Raw genomic sequence first — 17,500 nt, forward strand, 5'->3', positions numbered from 1 at the left:
GTTTGGGGCGGAAGGGAACTGGTGGGGAATAGCGTGATCCTCCCACGTGCTATGTCCTGCCGATGAGCTCCCCGCTGTCAGGTGAAAAGAAGCGGCTGGCAACTGCACATGTGTCGGAGGAAGCACGGCGCTAGTCTACAGCTCTCCCCAGATCGGCAGAGGGTGCGGCGCACTGTTGCTCAACGTCTGCGAGCAGGGCACACCAATGAGGCATGGTAGAAATGAGCTCTGCCAGTTGACCGGGCGAGCACCTGCATATTTCTAGTATTAATAATATAATTGGATAATTGGATAAAAATAATATTCTGCCAACTGAAAATGCAGTACAATTTTAAGTGTTCCGTTCAGTATTCGAGGTGTTGTGCTGTACAAGTACCACCATAGTGCTGCTGTTGGCCTTTAGTTCAAGCCTGGTTTAGTTTATGCCTGGAGGCACGACGGCGCCTCATAAAAATTTAAAAGCACTTTTGATTGAGGTGAACTGCATGCACAAGCTGTGTTTGACCTGTGTGACGGAGAAAGAAAAGAGAGGAAGAAAACAATCTCTCTTGCTCTCTGCTTCCTCCCCACCTCTCAGTGATGGAATAACGTGCGGTCCCCCCGATGCTCCTGCATCACTCGGTTTCAACCTGTTGTCGACAACCTGACGAAAGAACATATTTTTTCCCTGCGGAACGAAGAGCCAAGTCCTTGTTAGTACAGTAAGTACAGTCCACGAGAAATCAATGTGGAAGAGAACTCAGTGGCACTGTGGGGGCGGAGCAACACTGATGGACTACAGGAAGGAAATGTGGAAATGTCCTCTGCCTAATGTGTGTGTGCCCTTCACTACGATAACACAGCCGGCCCGGCTTGGTTATAGGGGGGGGGGGGGGGGGGGGGGGAATGGAGGCTGTCAGCACAGCAGACAGACATACAGGAGATGTAGCTCTCCTGCATGAAACAGCACAAAACCCCAGAGAGAAACAGCACCTCTCACACTCTCACTTTCACATCACAGAGCGACACACACACACACACACACACACACACCACACACACACACACACACCACACACACACACACACACACACACACACACACCACACACCACACACACACACACACACACACGGCCCCTTCATATCTCCGTCTGCCATCTCTGTGTGTGGTGGGGTCAGTATAAAGACAACTGCCCCCTCCGGCTGTCCCCTCCAGCTCGTTCCCCAGACGGTGGCCTGTTTAAGAGCGCCGGCCCGGGACGCTGCTGCTGCTGCGAGACTCATGCATCATTCATGAGAGTGTAACTCAGCCCACTTCTCTTTTCCACATCACCTCCTCCTCAGGTCCCCAGTGGCAGAAAAGCCCTGTTTCCAGCGACGTCACCCTGGTTCTTCTGGGAACTCAAAACTAAATGAAATCCATTTCTGGTCACCCCGCTCGTGGGTTTAATCCTCTACTCCCCTCACCTCTCGTGCAACTCGTTCTCCGTTTCCATGTATCAATAGCGACAGTTTCAGTGCTTCCATTTTGAGTCCTCTCCTCACCTTTATCATACATGTCTTCCTACTCCGTCTGACCAAAATTGGAATAGTGGATCTGAATCAGGCTGTGTGTGAACACACTACGAATGAGCGCACTCAGCGGCAGCGCAGTCAACTCTCTTCCTGCACACTGTTATGGTTAGGATCTTAGAATGTTGATCTTATCAATTATCATATCAATTTCATTTGGCATCGTCACACTCTAGGGATAATTACCTTTAAGCACGAGCGTTTAAGCTTTCACTAGCTTCCTGTAGACAGCCACAGACCTTCGCCATAAACAACATACTGTTTGGACTGTCATGTAGCCTCGCAGTAGCCAGCTGTAGATAGATATCTACGTCTGGTGCACAACTCTTGACAAGTGCTTAAGGATCTAAGACCAAAAACAACGCATACAATGTCAGGATTAAACTTTGAAATCCCCTAGAATGATTTGAACTGCTTTTAATTTTGTAACTATCGGTTTTGGGTCTCTTTTAATTCATACATTGACCCCTTTTCTCTCTAATTTGCTTTTCCTCTATTGTAAAGCACGTTGATCTGCATTTTATGTACAAAGGGTGATATATAAATAAAGCGTATTATCATTAGCTTATATTATTATGTTCACAAATCACAAACATATGAACAGTTGAAGACCAACACAAAAGTCCCCCACACACACGCACGCATGCACGCACACGCACACACACACACACACACACACACACACACACGCACACGCGCACGCACACACAAGACATGCTGAAACAAGTGTTCAGACCCCTGAGAGGTAGTAGCTGTAAATCCTCCAGTGGTCTCTCATAGATCAAGAACGAGAAGCCATCCAGCATCCAGCCTGCAAGACCCTCAAGACTGGAGTCTGTTCTCTCTTCCTTTCCCAGAGGTACCAGCACACAGCGCGTGGAGGTCATGGAGCTAGAGTGCCAGGTCGACTACAAGAGTGTGGAGGCAGCAGAGCCCTATGTGCGTCCTTTGAACCAGGCCGGGTGAAACATCGCCCGCCCGCCCCCCTTCCTAGAAGCTCCAAAGGACAGCAAGTTGAGGACATCAGAGCAGCACTGGTGTCTCCGGAGTTGGACGATTGCTTAGTTTGCACAGCATCGCACCGTGACTGTGCCGAGATAACCTTTGTGAGGGAGAGGATGGCACTCTGCCCACCACTGATGGAAGTGCTGGAGCGATGCAAAGCGAAGTGAGCACGCTGCCCGTGTCAGTGCACAGTGCACACACGCACGCATACTGAACACATCCCGTGTCAGTGCACAGTGCACACACGCACAGCATACTGAACACATCCCAGTGCACACCACGCACGCATACTGAACACATCCCGTGTCAGTGCACAGTGCACACACGCACGCATACTGAACACATCCCAGTGCACACACGCACGCATACTGAACACATCCCGTGTCAGTGCCACAGTGCACACACGCACGCATACTGAACACATCCGCTGAAGACTGTGTGTGCAGACAAGAGGAATACAGAAGAAGAAGAAGCGTGATGATTCATCACCGACATCAAACTAAGAAGAGGGGAGCATCTAGCTTGGCATTCATCCGTGTCATGTATGCTTTGTGTTAGTGCTATTCAAGGCGAGACTTCCCTGGGATGCAAAGGGCATGGCATTTACAAGCATTTCATCTCGACGAAACACCGTGCGATCACTAACGCCAAAGATTTACAGACTAGATATCCGTAACCCAGGATCGCCGGCGAAGTCCATAAAGGAGGAGAGAAAAGAGAGTTAATTGGAATATGATTGAGGAAACGATTTATTTCATGGGTCTGGGAGAATAGGCTTCAGCCATACTATGGCCTTGATGATTTAAGAGTTTGAAGATGGAGGATATCACAGGAGGCTGTATGAAACCAGTGTGGCAGAAACAATAGGCGTTAAAGCCAACACCACTCCTCATAATATTTGCTGTGTGTGGTGTAAGTATTTGTGCAGCAGCAGTGAAAATATAGATAGAATAGGGCACTTATTATTATAAAGGAGTCTCATGCACGGTCCCATGATAGCCCTCGTAACTATGATAAATGGCCGAAGCATTGTGCAACGCTACATCACGAGAGGAGCACATACCTTCAGGGCTTCTGCATGGAGATGAGGGTGAGAGCAGAGCATTGTGGGAAGAAGCCTGCACTGAAAATGCAAAGCGAAACACTGTGGGATTATATTTCTTTTTACTTTCGTCTTTAGCTTTCATTGCCCCCCCCTTCCTCACACAGCCATGACAGAGCAGTGCATTTTCCCGAGGGTTGGCTGGAGAAAATGTATTGCGACTGAAATTTCCTTAATCATAATCTGTTTGTGAAGCCAGATCCCTTAGCCATCCTTCTGAGGGTTTGCCACCGAAGCATCAATGTCTCTGTTGCACCTTACTCACAGTTTATTTCAACAGTGGTGAAAATAGAAAATCCTGGCTATGAGCTATGAATAGGAAAAAAACTACAGTTAGTGACGGTAGGTGAGATAGCTCAACAGCTTAAAGGGGTAATGGTGACTGCTTTGAGTGACACCATAGATCAGGGATACTCAACTTGCTTTGCCCGGGGGCCACTTTGGTGAAATGATAGAAGGCCAGGGGCCAGTTAATAAACAAACAATATACATTTTTCTGTAGCGGATTGTAGGTTTTTGGGGTGTCAGCCGGAGTTTAGTCTGACAATGTTGTGCACACCGGATAGTTAGTTTATTGAAAGATATTCCATATTCCAGACTGAAATGCTAGAGAAGTGGAGTATTGGCCAGAATGACATGAACATTTGGACACTTATTCAGCGGGTATCTTGCATGTTGCGTCCAGGTGCAATATATATATATATATATTTTTTTTTTACAATTCCATCACGGGCCACACAGGGGGCGCCCGCGGGCCACATAAGTTGAGTATCACTGCCATAGATATTATATTACTATAGATGGGTCTCAGCAGGCTCCGCCAATTCTAACAAATGGTAGCAGCAAGTCTCCTAAATGGGCGTGGTCAACCATTGACTCAGACTTGCCGCAAGTCTCCTAGGCGGGCGTGTCCGTGGAAAACCACGGGCAAAACCCACGTGACAAAATGACAGGAAGTGAGTTGAAGTTGGGCCGTCTTCCTTGAATCCCATCATCTTTGGTGTCACCATGCCACTTCAGAACAAAGCACGATGTGGAGTCAATACAGCTGCAGTTCCTGGTGAGCTCTTCCTTTTGCCACAGAATTCAGTAAAAACAGCAGTCAAGCGTGCAAGTTAAACCCTGTAAATAAGCTCGTATAGACCTTCCATTTAGAGGACAAGCTAAAAAATCTCAGATCTTATTGGCATGGAGCAGTGACAGAGATGAGAAAGCAATAGGCACTAGGCAGGCAGGCAGCATCCCAAGGGGAAAAAAAGATACCACACCGAGCCAATTTTCCTCAGTGATTTGCCAAGTCAAGCAGGAAGATGGTGTATCATCAGGCAATACCAATACGCCTAATAAAAAAACACTTTTCACTACTTCCTGCTGTGCTGTGCTTTGTTGCTCCATCACTAAAAAGGATTTTTTCTTTTAAAGTTCTGTGTTAAAACATTTCCCTTCAGTTGTACTCTCACTACATCTGAGAGACAGAGAGAGAGAGACAGAGAAGGCTGCAAGCTGCCGCCGCAGCACTGATGCAGCACAGATGCATGATGGGCGAGCTTTCCAATGGCCCTGTACACGCAAAGTAGACATCAATAATGCAGAGTCATTTTTACCATCATGAACAATACTAATATTTATAGTGCTCTCTATTCAGTCCCAGCTCTTAATGAGAAGGCAATTACGCGTTCGCTCAGTGCATTCTGCCACAGCATGACCCAGTAGTGCAGTCCCTGGGATTTGCAATACATTAATCAAAAATATGTGTAGGCTGTCTTCCTTTTTATCAGCAAGGATGAAAGCAGCGTCTTCCTGTGCAAAACAAAGGTATATTTCAGCCGGCACAGTCACACAGGCAGGCTCGTCTCATCTCCCGAGTTCTGTGCAGAGAACGTAGCTTCACAGGGGCTGAGCTCGCTGCATGGGCTGAGCCTGGACTTCTTCATGTCAACACAGAGAAGGAGGTTCTGCATTCTGTTAACCAGGCCTATATGGACCCATTTCACAGCAACCGTTTCGAGGTGGTGAAGCATGGAGGTAAAGCAGGTGTTACTAACCAATGCCATTAATTAAGTAGTTCCATTCCGTTTAGGTGTTCCAGTGCCAGGGCCCTCGTTAATGTTATTGGTTATACCTGCTTTACTTCCTGCTTTACCGGCTCAAAAGCTGTGAAAAGAGCCTACAGTATATAGAGGCTGCTGAGGCCATGCCTGGATAGGAAAAGGCTAGACTAGGAGTATGTGAAGCCAACTTTTTTTTTTATCAAGGGCTAAGAGCCACAAGGTTGTAAGTTGTAAGTTGTAATCAGTGGCTCTGCCTGCCTGGTCACATGCCAGATCTACTGGTAATCCTGTAGATTGGTTCGATTTTAGGAAAATGAGAAAGAAATGCATTAGCTTAATCAGAAAAGCCAAATCTGACTATTACTTCACCTCTCTCACAAACGCTCAGGGTAATACATCTAGCTTCTTGAAAACTGTTAAATCACTCAAAAACCCCACCTACCTCTGCTCTCCCCCCTCAGATTAAAGAATTGTGAGAACAATACAATCTCTAACAAAGTAGAAATGTGTGATGCTTTTAACCAGCACTTTGTCTCTGCCGGCTATCTGTTTGAGAAGCTCGCCAACGGTACGGCTCCCTCAGATCACGTTCATGATCTGTCAGCTGAAGGCCCTTCAGGCCCCTCCCCTTTCGCCAACCGCTTTTCATTTAGACAGGTGAGCGATCAGGAAGTCCTTGAGGCACTCCTAAAACTAAACACCAAGAAGTCCAAAGGTGAAGACGATCTTGCACCGTTCCTTTTACGCATTAGTGCCCACCTGGTTGTCCTGTTTCTTTCCCTCTCTGCAACTAACTGACCAATGAGAACTAGGTGGAAGGCTCTCATAGGATGGTCGACTATTAGGGGGCAGCCCTAGTTCATACAAAATGACAGTTATTTGTTAACATGTAATTATGGAAAGTATATGAAAAGTAATCAAGAACAAATGGCTTTTATAAATGGTAAATGGCCTGCACTTATATAGCGCTTTTATCCAAAGTGCTTTACAATGAGTAGGTCCATTCACCCATTCACACAGACATTTATACACCGAGCACGGCAAGCCACCGGGAACAATCTGGGGTTGAGTATCTTGCCCAAGTACACTTGACTTGCAGAGTGGAGGAGGCGGGGATCGAACCTGAGCTACAGCTAGCTAACTCCACTGTCACAATAAGTAGCAAATGCTGATGTCAGGCGAGGAGTCATATTCTGCCAAAGAAGCAGACATGGTTATTTGTAGAAGTCTAGAGGTTTGCACTTGGTATTTCTTTTGCTGCTATTTATTAGTATTGTACCTGCTACTGTTAAATTATTGTAGTTGACTTAGGTTTGATGTATTATTTAGTTATTAATATATCGTTCAACTTTGTTGCGTTTGCAAAAAAAGGCACTTGGCACTGTTTGAAAAGTATTGTTTTAGCACCGGTATCGGAAAAATACGAAACCTTCCCTCGTTGCAAGTGGCATTTCAGCGAAGAGCCCTTGTTCTGGATCACTCGCTCTGCTCTTTCATGTCAGGCTTATTTTAGAAAAGGAACTCTCTGAAGCACTGCTCCTTTGTACATTTTTGGAGGACTGCTCAAGCACTACTGCACTCAAGTCTGGCTTCACAAAGGACTCCATCAAACAGAAGAAAAATGCAGGGAACACTGAGAAGAATATTCCCTGTGTGCATCCTGGCGTACCGTGAACAACATTCTATCCCACAATGCAGGCAGGCAGTGTTTATTATGCAGGCAGTGAATGGCCACATTACAACTACTACTTCACTCCACTTACTACTACGCACGGCACGCACCCATTCAACCACCCACCAACCAACCCACGTCCACACACAGTAATGACCACCCACATCCACACACAGTAATGGTCCCACCCACCGTCACACATGCATGGTACCTGATGCCAAAGACTTGTAAGGTGTGAGTATAATGTATGCATTTGTGTTGGTGAAGCCAAGTCAATCACTGCACTTTTATAACTGTATAGATTAGGCCTGCACGATATGAGGAAAATCTGCGATGTGCGATAACATTGTTCAATATAGCGATGACGATACGACTTGCGATAAATAAACAAATATTAAAGTATGCATATAGCTATACAGTTCCTATGTCTTTCTGCTTTAATAATGCTAACATAGACCCCAAACATAGCCTATGCCCACTGAATAAAGAAATGAAATACACACTGACTCTAGCTGAAACTACACACAGCGTGTTTGGGCTTTGGCAGAGGGGCGGAGCGCACTGTTGCAAGGGAAAGGTGTGCGCTGGATTTACAACGCAAGACAAAATGATCAGATGCTGAGTGGGAATGCAGGACGCATGTAAATAAAACCACCTTTGTTATTCATTGCGTTTCAGGCAGTCTTTGCGATGTGTTTATTGCGCCTGTTCATATTGCGATGACGATGAAAATACGATTGATTGTGCAGCCCTAGTATAGATGGTCGATTCATCAATAACTAATCCACCCACTTACCTTCATATAAACTCCAGGAAGTACCTGATCACGATCGCAGCCCAAGTGCAGGGAGCCAGCTGCCTAGGTATTTCACCATCCCTCTCTGTCCTGTCTCTGTGTCAGGGAGCCAGCTGCCTCGTGCCTAGGTACTTCACCATCACTCTCTGTCCTGTCTCTGTGTGAAATCGTATCAATCTGTTATTGACCAAATGTCTTCGGAGGGAAGCTGATATCTCCAGGCTCCCAGACCTTTTACTCCTCCATTACGCCTCCCTCGAAAGGTTATATTTTACCTTACCTGCACAGAGCAGTGGCAGAAAGTACACCTTGTTCCGCACAACTTTATATATATTTGCCATCATCACTTTATCAGACTTTTCTCTTGGCTGTGGGGAAAAGTACGAAAGCCCACAATCTGGGGTTTGGCTGTGTATGACGCAGAAGGCATGGAGGCATAGATAAAACTATAGAAGATTCAGGTGATTACAGATTAATCTGATTAATTTGGGAAGGGCGGAGGGGGGGCAGCCATTGCTCCTGGACAAACACAATACTCCAATAATACTCCAGTACTGTGTTAATGGACATGTCATAGTGTGGGCATTGTCGCCGAGCTGTTAGTGGAGGAGTGGAGGAATCTCCCAGACACCCCAAGGAGCTGACATATTTGTGCTCAAAATGGGCTGCAATATTTTTAGCCCACTTTTCTTTCAGATTAATTGTCAAGATTAGATGGCTCATTTAGCACTTTAGGGCAACACATTTTGATTGATGTTTCCTAGCAGGCTTGAGGCTGCTGCAGTATGAGTGGGTCTCCAACGGCAACGTGTATACTAATTCTGTCAATTTGTCATTACAAAAAATTAGCATAAGGATTCCAATGAACCACGCCAAGTAATTTATGAAAAATGCGAACATAAAATTAGACTAAAGTCACATTTAATCACTTTTGCGCTGGTTTTTATCACCACCTGCTCAATTTACAGGAAAAACTAATTAAGAGCTGCTGTAGAACATTTGGCTGTCGCCATCAATACACACCCTCACCCCCTTCCACCTCGGCACAACTCTGTCCATAACTCCCTTTTATCAAAGCCACACTTTGAGAGCTGAGCACCCATTTCCATTTCATGTGGTCTATAAATATTCATGCTGCATTAACTTACTCTATTAAATGACAAGGAGTCTAAATAACATGGATATATTACAAGGCATTATATTGGGACACCAAACAGGATACAGAATGAATGAAAACATCAAATGCTAAAGCATCAAATAGAATAAAAGACTGGATGCTGTCCAGAGATATGAGGCATTTGGTGCTAGATGACAGAGCCTGGGCACACAGAGAAGTCTTTTTGATGAGACAGAGAGCTGAAGTAACAGCCTCTCGTTCCTCAGTCACGCTCAATATGCGAGTTGAATTCCCACGTGCAAGCCCAGGCTTCAGCCGGCTTGACTTTGCTCATAGGCTTTGGGCAGCTGAATGAAGCTTGTGGCGTATTAAAGGGGATGGGGCGGCGTGTTAAAGGGGATGGCTGAGATTGAACCACTTTGCCATTCCATGTTTTAATGTTGCAGATATAAAGGGAGTTTTATTCGGTTGCTTCCTTTGCATCAGAGGGGGCAAGGTCTTGTTATTGTGTGTACGTTGCTACTGGATACGATCTACGTACGGCTTGAGTTGAACGCTTAAAGGTCTATACTTTCTCCACCAATTAGATGCTGGTGAGCCCTTGATTCACATCAGCAAATGTCATCCTGATGTTATAGTTTTAAACTTTTACAAAAAAGCAAATCAATACAAAATACTGGGCTGCAATAATCTACTCTTGCATGTGTTGTGTGAACAGCCTTTTGTAACGCCGAATGCTTAGAGGTAGTTAGACTCAGATTCTCTCTCCCAAGGTCTGTTCAGAGTGTTCTCTTCTTCTTCTTGTGGGCAGGATCAGGGATGATCTCCAAGGCTCTACTGTGGAACCCCAGAGAAAACATGGGCTTTTTCCAGCAAATTCACAGGCTGTGTTTCTCTAAATGTCACACAGGCACACTGCGCTTCGTAGTTCATCGCAGAACAGGTTGTAGACAGACAGTCTTGACATGATGGTGGGTCCACAAGCCTGCGCCACCAGAGCAAAACATATCCCGGGTGCACATCATCACGTAGCCTCAACTGTTGATGCTGTCATGGACAAATCATTCTTTTATCTACAGCTGAGCTGAGTGCTTCACATGCAGGCAAGCACCTAGCCCCTTCCGGGACTTGAGAGGCGCTGAGAAAAGTCCCAAGCAGCAGAACATACCGGTACGCTCGTCGTACAACAGAGACATTCCAAAGCCACCTACCAAAGCAGAACTCCTCATTGATTAGATCCGGCGGGGTTTGAAATTTCCATGCTGCTAATAAATAAGTACGGTACCTCTTTTATCCCAATTCTGTGCCGGTGATGATATGTTTTTCGAAAATGCCAAGATGGCGGCCGTGCCTTCTTCTGTGTTTTTCCATGTGCCAGAGGGGCGCTGTGGATCGCTATGACGGCTGGGCGTAAGAGCACAAAACACAGAATGATTGGTATATTAAAGTTATTTATTAGCAGCATGGAGCTTTCAAGCTCCAGCAGATCTAATCAATGAAGAGTTTCTGCTTCAGTAGGTGGCTTTGGAAGGTCTCTGTGACACTTGTACGATGAGCGGATCAGCATGTTCTGCTGCTTGGGACTTTTCTCAGCGCCTCACTTAACGTTTGGGGAAGGGACTGTATAGGGAGAGTCTAGCAAACTAGACTAACACCACACAAGTCCCGAAAGGGGCTAGCAAGCACCCTGAATAACTGTTGCCCCGCTTGCACAAATTAGCTCAAGGCATGCATGAGCTGAGGATGTGTACATATATGTATGTATGTATGTATGTATGTACTGTCTGTATATATATATGTGTGTGTATGTATATATATATGTGTGTGTATGTATATATATATATGTGTGTGTATGTATATGTATATATATATATGTGTATGTATGTATGTATATGTGTGTGTGTATGTGTATATATATATATATATGTGTGTCTGTATATATATATATATATATATATGTGTATATATATGTGAGTATGTATGTGTATATATATATATATATATATATATATATATATATATATATATATATATATATATATATATATATATATATATATATCACAGTAGGGTTACAAAATACCTGTACACACACTGCAACACTGCACCTTTGGTAGACTGCTCACACAGAGGTGGCTGCACCTCACTGAATGCTCTTAACTGATAAACCTTTTGCAGTGCCATGCTTGTACTGTTCCAGCGTAAAAATAGGAGAACTCGTCCTGTGCGTCACAGTGGACACCTATGGGACTGGAAAACACAAGCTACTCCATGAGTCATTGAATCACATGAACGAGTGAAGAAATTGCATTCACCGTTCCATATTAATGTGCCGCGATTGCCAGAATTATTTTCAGGGATGGGAGGGGGGGAGAGCGGCGCTTTCAAACCACGAGGGAGGACGGAGGAGACAAGCTACTTTTAAAAATTAAAGAAAAGATATGAAAACATTTTGTTTCATCTCACGGAAATCTCCACATAGGACAAGGTAGTTTCGGAACTGGTTATAGGGTCTAAAATTGCTTAGTGCAGGTTCAATTACAGCTTCTGTGATTTGGAAATCGCAGAAGTTCATATTGCGATTTCGATCCCCCCCAAAATTGTTCAGCACTACTTTCAAATAATAGCTAACGATCTCTGCTGTTACGTAAGGACCCGGCTTCTGTCAGTGACAACGGCTCGGACCAACATGCAATATCGTTGATGAAAATAGACGAGACAAAAATGTAGTTTATAAAAATCTCTGTATTTCGTTGACAAAAAAAGAGGAGCAGAAATATTATAGACTGTTCTCTCAATGCCGCAGCTCCGTTTCCTGTGCCGTGCGCCAAATCCGTGTTCTGTGCTGCATGCGTGCAGGCATTCTGTCGGCTGGCACCATCTCTCTTTCTCTGTGCAGCGTTGCTTGTCACTCTGCTGTTGGTCTTTGTGTGCACGTATGTGTGTGTGTGTGTGTGTGTGTGTGTGTGTGTGTGTGTGTGTGCGTGTGCGTGCGCGGCCGTGCGCTAAGACTGTTGCTTTCTGTGCTCTGACGTCCGTGTAATCGCTTTGGCTGATCCCTGCTAGTCGCGCACGTGGTGGTAAAATCGATACCATCAGACCACTAGACCAGACACTTTCTGCACATTCCTAATCATTCAACCTGTATTTTTCATCAGATAAGGATAAGATAAAATCTTACGTGAAATATGTTTGACCAAAATGACAAAATGATTGGTTTTGAGTTGACTAGACTAGATTGACTGAAATTTTCAATATAATCTGATGACTAAGAACAGTTTGAACAGTTCTTCTCATTGACTAAAACTAGACTAAAAGATTTAGTTTTCTTTGACTAAGATCAAACTAAAATGCTCAGACTTTAGTCAACTAAAACTTACTTGACTAAATAAAAGCAGAAAATCCAATTGGGCTCGTCTACTCTGAGGAGGACAGCCTAATAAATGAATGCCAAGTCAAAAGTTAAACTGTACTCCCTTTCAGAGACCTGAATTAAATCAGACAGTGCACAATGCATGGCTGATTCCATATCTCAGGGGAACAGAGCAGCGCGAGACACTTAATCCTCCACACACACTTGATCTATATCGTCTGGTGTTCCTTGCCTTCCCCTTTCTTCTCCAGGCCAAAAAGCTGACCACAATCTTCTCATCAAAACACTGTTGGCAGGAGGTGTAAGTAGATTCTGGGGTTTTATAGGTCAAACATTCTACAGTTGCAAAATGTTTGTAACCGCTTATGTTTCAGTAATGATTTCTCCGGGGATCTCTGGCGTGGCACCAAGCCATTTACATGAGGAGCCATTTTGGAAACACGCTAAAACGTCTGAGGCTGCAGGCTCCATATAATGAAGTGGTGCATTTAAATGAAAAACGGCTCAGGGAGCGAGGAGGCAACAATTCAGTCTGCTCGGTAAACATTGAGATAAAGTGGTGGAGTCTGGAGATCCTGAAGAAACGCTGAGGAGAAGAATACACCCGTGGAGATGGGGAGGGGAGCACCTGGAGAGCAGACCTGCAAATATTGGACGTTTTGAGAGAGGAGGTGATGAAAGAAGAGAGGAGGTAAAACAGACAGTTAACGAGCCATAAAGGGGAAAGAAAAGATTGCATTTCCCACAGGTCCAATAGTTTATATGTGATGGTGACAGGCAGGGGGGGGACGATGTACATAAAGCATACAAAGTGCTCTTCATATACGTTAGTGTCAGACGGGAAAATCTACTTATGGGGGCCTGTGTGACATTGTCATAGGCCATCAAATAAATCCATATATTGGAAATTGGTCGCTTACAGCAGCATCCGTGGGAAGTATTGGATTGTAGTTGTAGACGGAAAGAAAAGCATAAAATACAGAACCTGCAATTTCTTAAAGAGTTTTAATTGTATAATTTATCATTTCATAATTAATTATGACTAGTAGCAAGGGGAGGACAAGTGTCTAACATTCCATGTGGCCCTGCCAAAACCCACCTACTACAACGCTGGACTCAATCTGCTGGGAAAGAATATGCTGGCAAATTTTCTCCATGGCAACCCGATGCCAGATAGAATGGGCAGAATCGTGGTGTGCCAGGAGGCAGCTAATCGTGAGAGCTTTTAGTGTGCGTCTGTGAGAATGTGAGCAGCAGAAGGTTAGAAATCAGAAAGCGCATGCACGCACACACACACACACACACACACACACACACACACACACACACACACGCACGCACGCACGCACGCATGCACACACACACACAGAGAGGAAAGGGCAGCTGCCCAAGACAGAAATGAGAAGCAAGACAAGGAAGAACAGAAGGTAATAAAGAGAGATCGGGAGTGTGTGTGGTGAGATTTTTGCACCACCAGACATCTGAATTATGTGTTGTGAATTTCTATGTGGCCAGTGAATTTGTATTTACAGTACTTGTTTGAAAATGAATATATCCGATATTCAATTCAACATTCAGCTTAAATTTTATTGAAAACCCGCTTTGAAATTATTGTACAAATTCGCGAAGTGGGGATTTGAAATTCAACTCAGCTTTCAGAATGAAGCAACATCTGGGTAACCTGACACTGCCAGATGGTTTGTTTCCACAGAACCATCTGGGAACGCTTTCGGCAAAACTTTGAAAGCGACAGGCACTTTTCAAAAAGCTACTTGGCAGGTGATGATTGGATGAACCATCTGTCTATCACGGGCTCGCTTCTCACTATCGTCACAACTAAATCCCACCCGCAGCTGTCTCATAGGACGCTGTATGTGTGTGTGTGTGTGCGTGCGTGAAGGTGTGTGTTTGTGTTCATGCCAATTGGCTAAAAGGGGGCGGTGGGGAGGGGGGGTTTGAAATTGAAAATTTGCATATGTGGTCGCAGCCATTGCGGATTCGCGCTTGTTGTTTGAGGAAGAACAGTTACGATACTTTATGAATTCCACACTTTGCACTCATTTAACCTAGCCATTGTCGGTTTTTTCACAAATGCACAGATTGGTTTGATGACTTTCATGACGTGTGTCTCAGCAGCAACTCAGGAGCAGCGCTGAGACTATCACTGCACCAACTGGGACATACTGCTTGATTCAGCAGCTAGTGGGCTACACCAGTGATACTCAACTGGCGGCCCGCGGGCCACATGCGGCCCGCGGGCGCCCCCTGTGTGGCCCGCGATGGAATTGATTTTTTTTTTTTTTTTTTTTTTTACAGTGCACCTGAACGCAGCATGCAAGATACCCGCTGAATAAGTGTCCAAATGTTCATGTCATTCTGGCCAATACTCCTGCCCAATACTTATAGCATTTCAGTCTGGAATATGGAATATCTTTCAATAATCTACGATTTAGCTGCTAAATTGTCAAATACCGCCGTCTGCTCGCTACCCAGGCACTTATGTATGTACTTAACCTAACTAACTTAACCTAACTAACTATCCGGTAGGGATGGGCATCGAATTTCGAATTTTCGAATAATCGTTGTTATTATCAAGGTCGACTTTTATTATTGAAATTCGAAAAAAAAAAAAAAAAAAAAAAAAAAAAAAAAAAATTGTTGAGTGAAATGTTGCATTGTCTCCCCTGATTCTAAGTATAGTCAAATCGCTATAAGCATTTTAAGCAAGGTTTATGGAAAAATGAATGGCGGATGAAATCCCATGAAGAGGGAGAGGGGGTGACTTTGGCACCCCTTTGGCACTCAGACCTGAGCCTACTAAATATTTAATGAACCACAACCACTCATGATTGTCAAAACTGTTTTTTATTTTCGAAAATGTCAATGTAAAAAAAATTAAAAATGTAAAAAAAAAAAAAAAAAAAAAAAAAAATCTTTTTTTACATTTTTTTCGAAATTCGAATTAAATTCGAATTTGGCCAGCGAATTTCGAATAGTGTTTTTGCTAGAAATGCCCATCCCTACTATCCGGTGTGCACAACATTGTCAGACTAAACTCTGGCTGACACCCCAAAAACCGACAATCCGCTACAGAAAAATGTATATGATTGTTTATTAACTGGCCCCTGGCCTTCTATCATTTGACGAAAGTGGCCCCCGGGCAAAGCAAGTTGAGTATCCCTGGGCTACACTATGCTATATTTTAGCACTCGCCGAGAACATACACCCCCCCCCCACCAGGGCTTCTGTAACCGTTTGGATCATCTGTGAGCTACCACTTTTCCTAAGTACCTGTATGTTGCTATGTTGCCAGGATCTGAAAGCTTCTCAAGAGCCGAATTTGAAATTGTGATTTTTGAAAGGTTGAGTTTGCACAGGTGTACTGCACATACTGGTCATTTTGAGACTGTTCGTTTCAATTAACACATTCACTGCCAGCCGTTTTTTTTTTACTGTAGGTAGGTTCTGCCAGAGTTTTTTTTTGAGGATTCTGGCTCATCTTTCAAGACCCGAGGATTCTTTTCTGCTAAGATTTTGTGAACACACAATATCTCAAAAGAACTAATAGAATGTGTGCTTTCTCTGTCTAAAAGAGTTAGTTTGTAGAGTTAGTAGTTATGTAAGCATTAGCAGTTGAATACAGCATGGTTTCAGCGTCAGAAAAATTATTCTGAGATAAACGGCTTTTTGTGAAATTCGATAGAACAGTCACTTTAACCATTCATTTTTGGCATCAGTAAGACGTCAGACATCTAAACAATAGTTTTGAACAGTAATTTCCTCCATAACAGCAGGAAACCCCCCTCTGCTTCCAACTCCTCCCTCCGTGGGCGTTCTTCTTGGCTGCAGCGGCCGTGTCACAAGCTTGTCACCAGTCTCACTGCTTTGCTGCTGCTGTGCCTGTCTGCACGGCCGGATGGACTCGCTCGCTTCTTGGAGTTTTGGTTGAGAGCTTTGATGAAGCTTTTGCGATTCTGGTCATATTTATGCTGCGTGTTTCAAAGTGTGTTCCACCCGTAATCTATTATGCAAATTTGCAATCCCGCACAGCCAGCAATCAGCGCGAAAACGAAAGCGTTTTCGCCAATCCATTTTCATGAGAATGGCTTCGTCACACTGCTTTTTGCTTGCCTTCCTCTAGTCAGGAAAGCACTGTCGCCACTTAGTGGGTCGGTGGAATGGGTTGTACACGTTGTACACGTCCAATACTTATATAAGAGATGTAAAAGGGTTAGATGCACATCCCACCGTCAAAAAAACAAAATCGATTTTTTTTTACGTAAAAACACGTCATTGGCAGTGAACGGTTGGATTTTTTTTGACGTAAAAACACGTCATTGGCAGTGAACGGTTGGATTTTGTTTGACGTAAAAACACGTCATTGGCAGTGAACGTGTTAAATTGAAACTGATTTTCAAACAAGTAAAAATAAGTAATAAAAAAAATCTTATTAAAATGACAACATCCAATTTCACCTTTTCACATTCAGAACACATTCAGAACCCATTTCAAATTGGGCCTGGTGGCCCAGAAGTCAGCCCATGGGGAAGGACCAAAGTAATACAGGAATAAAGGCAAAGAGCAAAAGAAAGTAGACCATTGTGAAAAATGACTAAGGACAATGATGTGATAAAACAAAGAAGGTTATGGCTTCTCATAAAAGAAAGTCTCACTCTTTCGTCTAACGGAGCCTCCCTGGGTACCACTATAATATATTAGCATCGCCGCAGCCTCTCTTCCTATTGAGATTTGTTAGTGCCAATGGCTTTTATTTCAGGGAGGCACTCCTCCTTATTTTGCTTTCAAAGTCCTGTGGGAGAGAGACGACAG

General features: G+C 44.2%; 1 protein-coding gene across 1 annotated transcript in view; it reads right to left on the reverse strand.

Annotated features, from left to right (window-relative positions):
* furinb (furin (paired basic amino acid cleaving enzyme) b) overlaps positions 1 to 17,500 on the reverse strand; it is a 109,680-nt gene that overhangs the window by 66,687 nt on the left and 25,493 nt on the right. The gene's annotated exons all lie outside the window — the stretch shown is intronic.

Source organism: Poromitra crassiceps, assembly GCF_964638095.1.
Source record: "Poromitra crassiceps genome assembly, chromosome: 18".
Lineage (NCBI taxonomy): Eukaryota > Metazoa > Chordata > Actinopteri > Beryciformes > Melamphaidae > Poromitra > Poromitra crassiceps.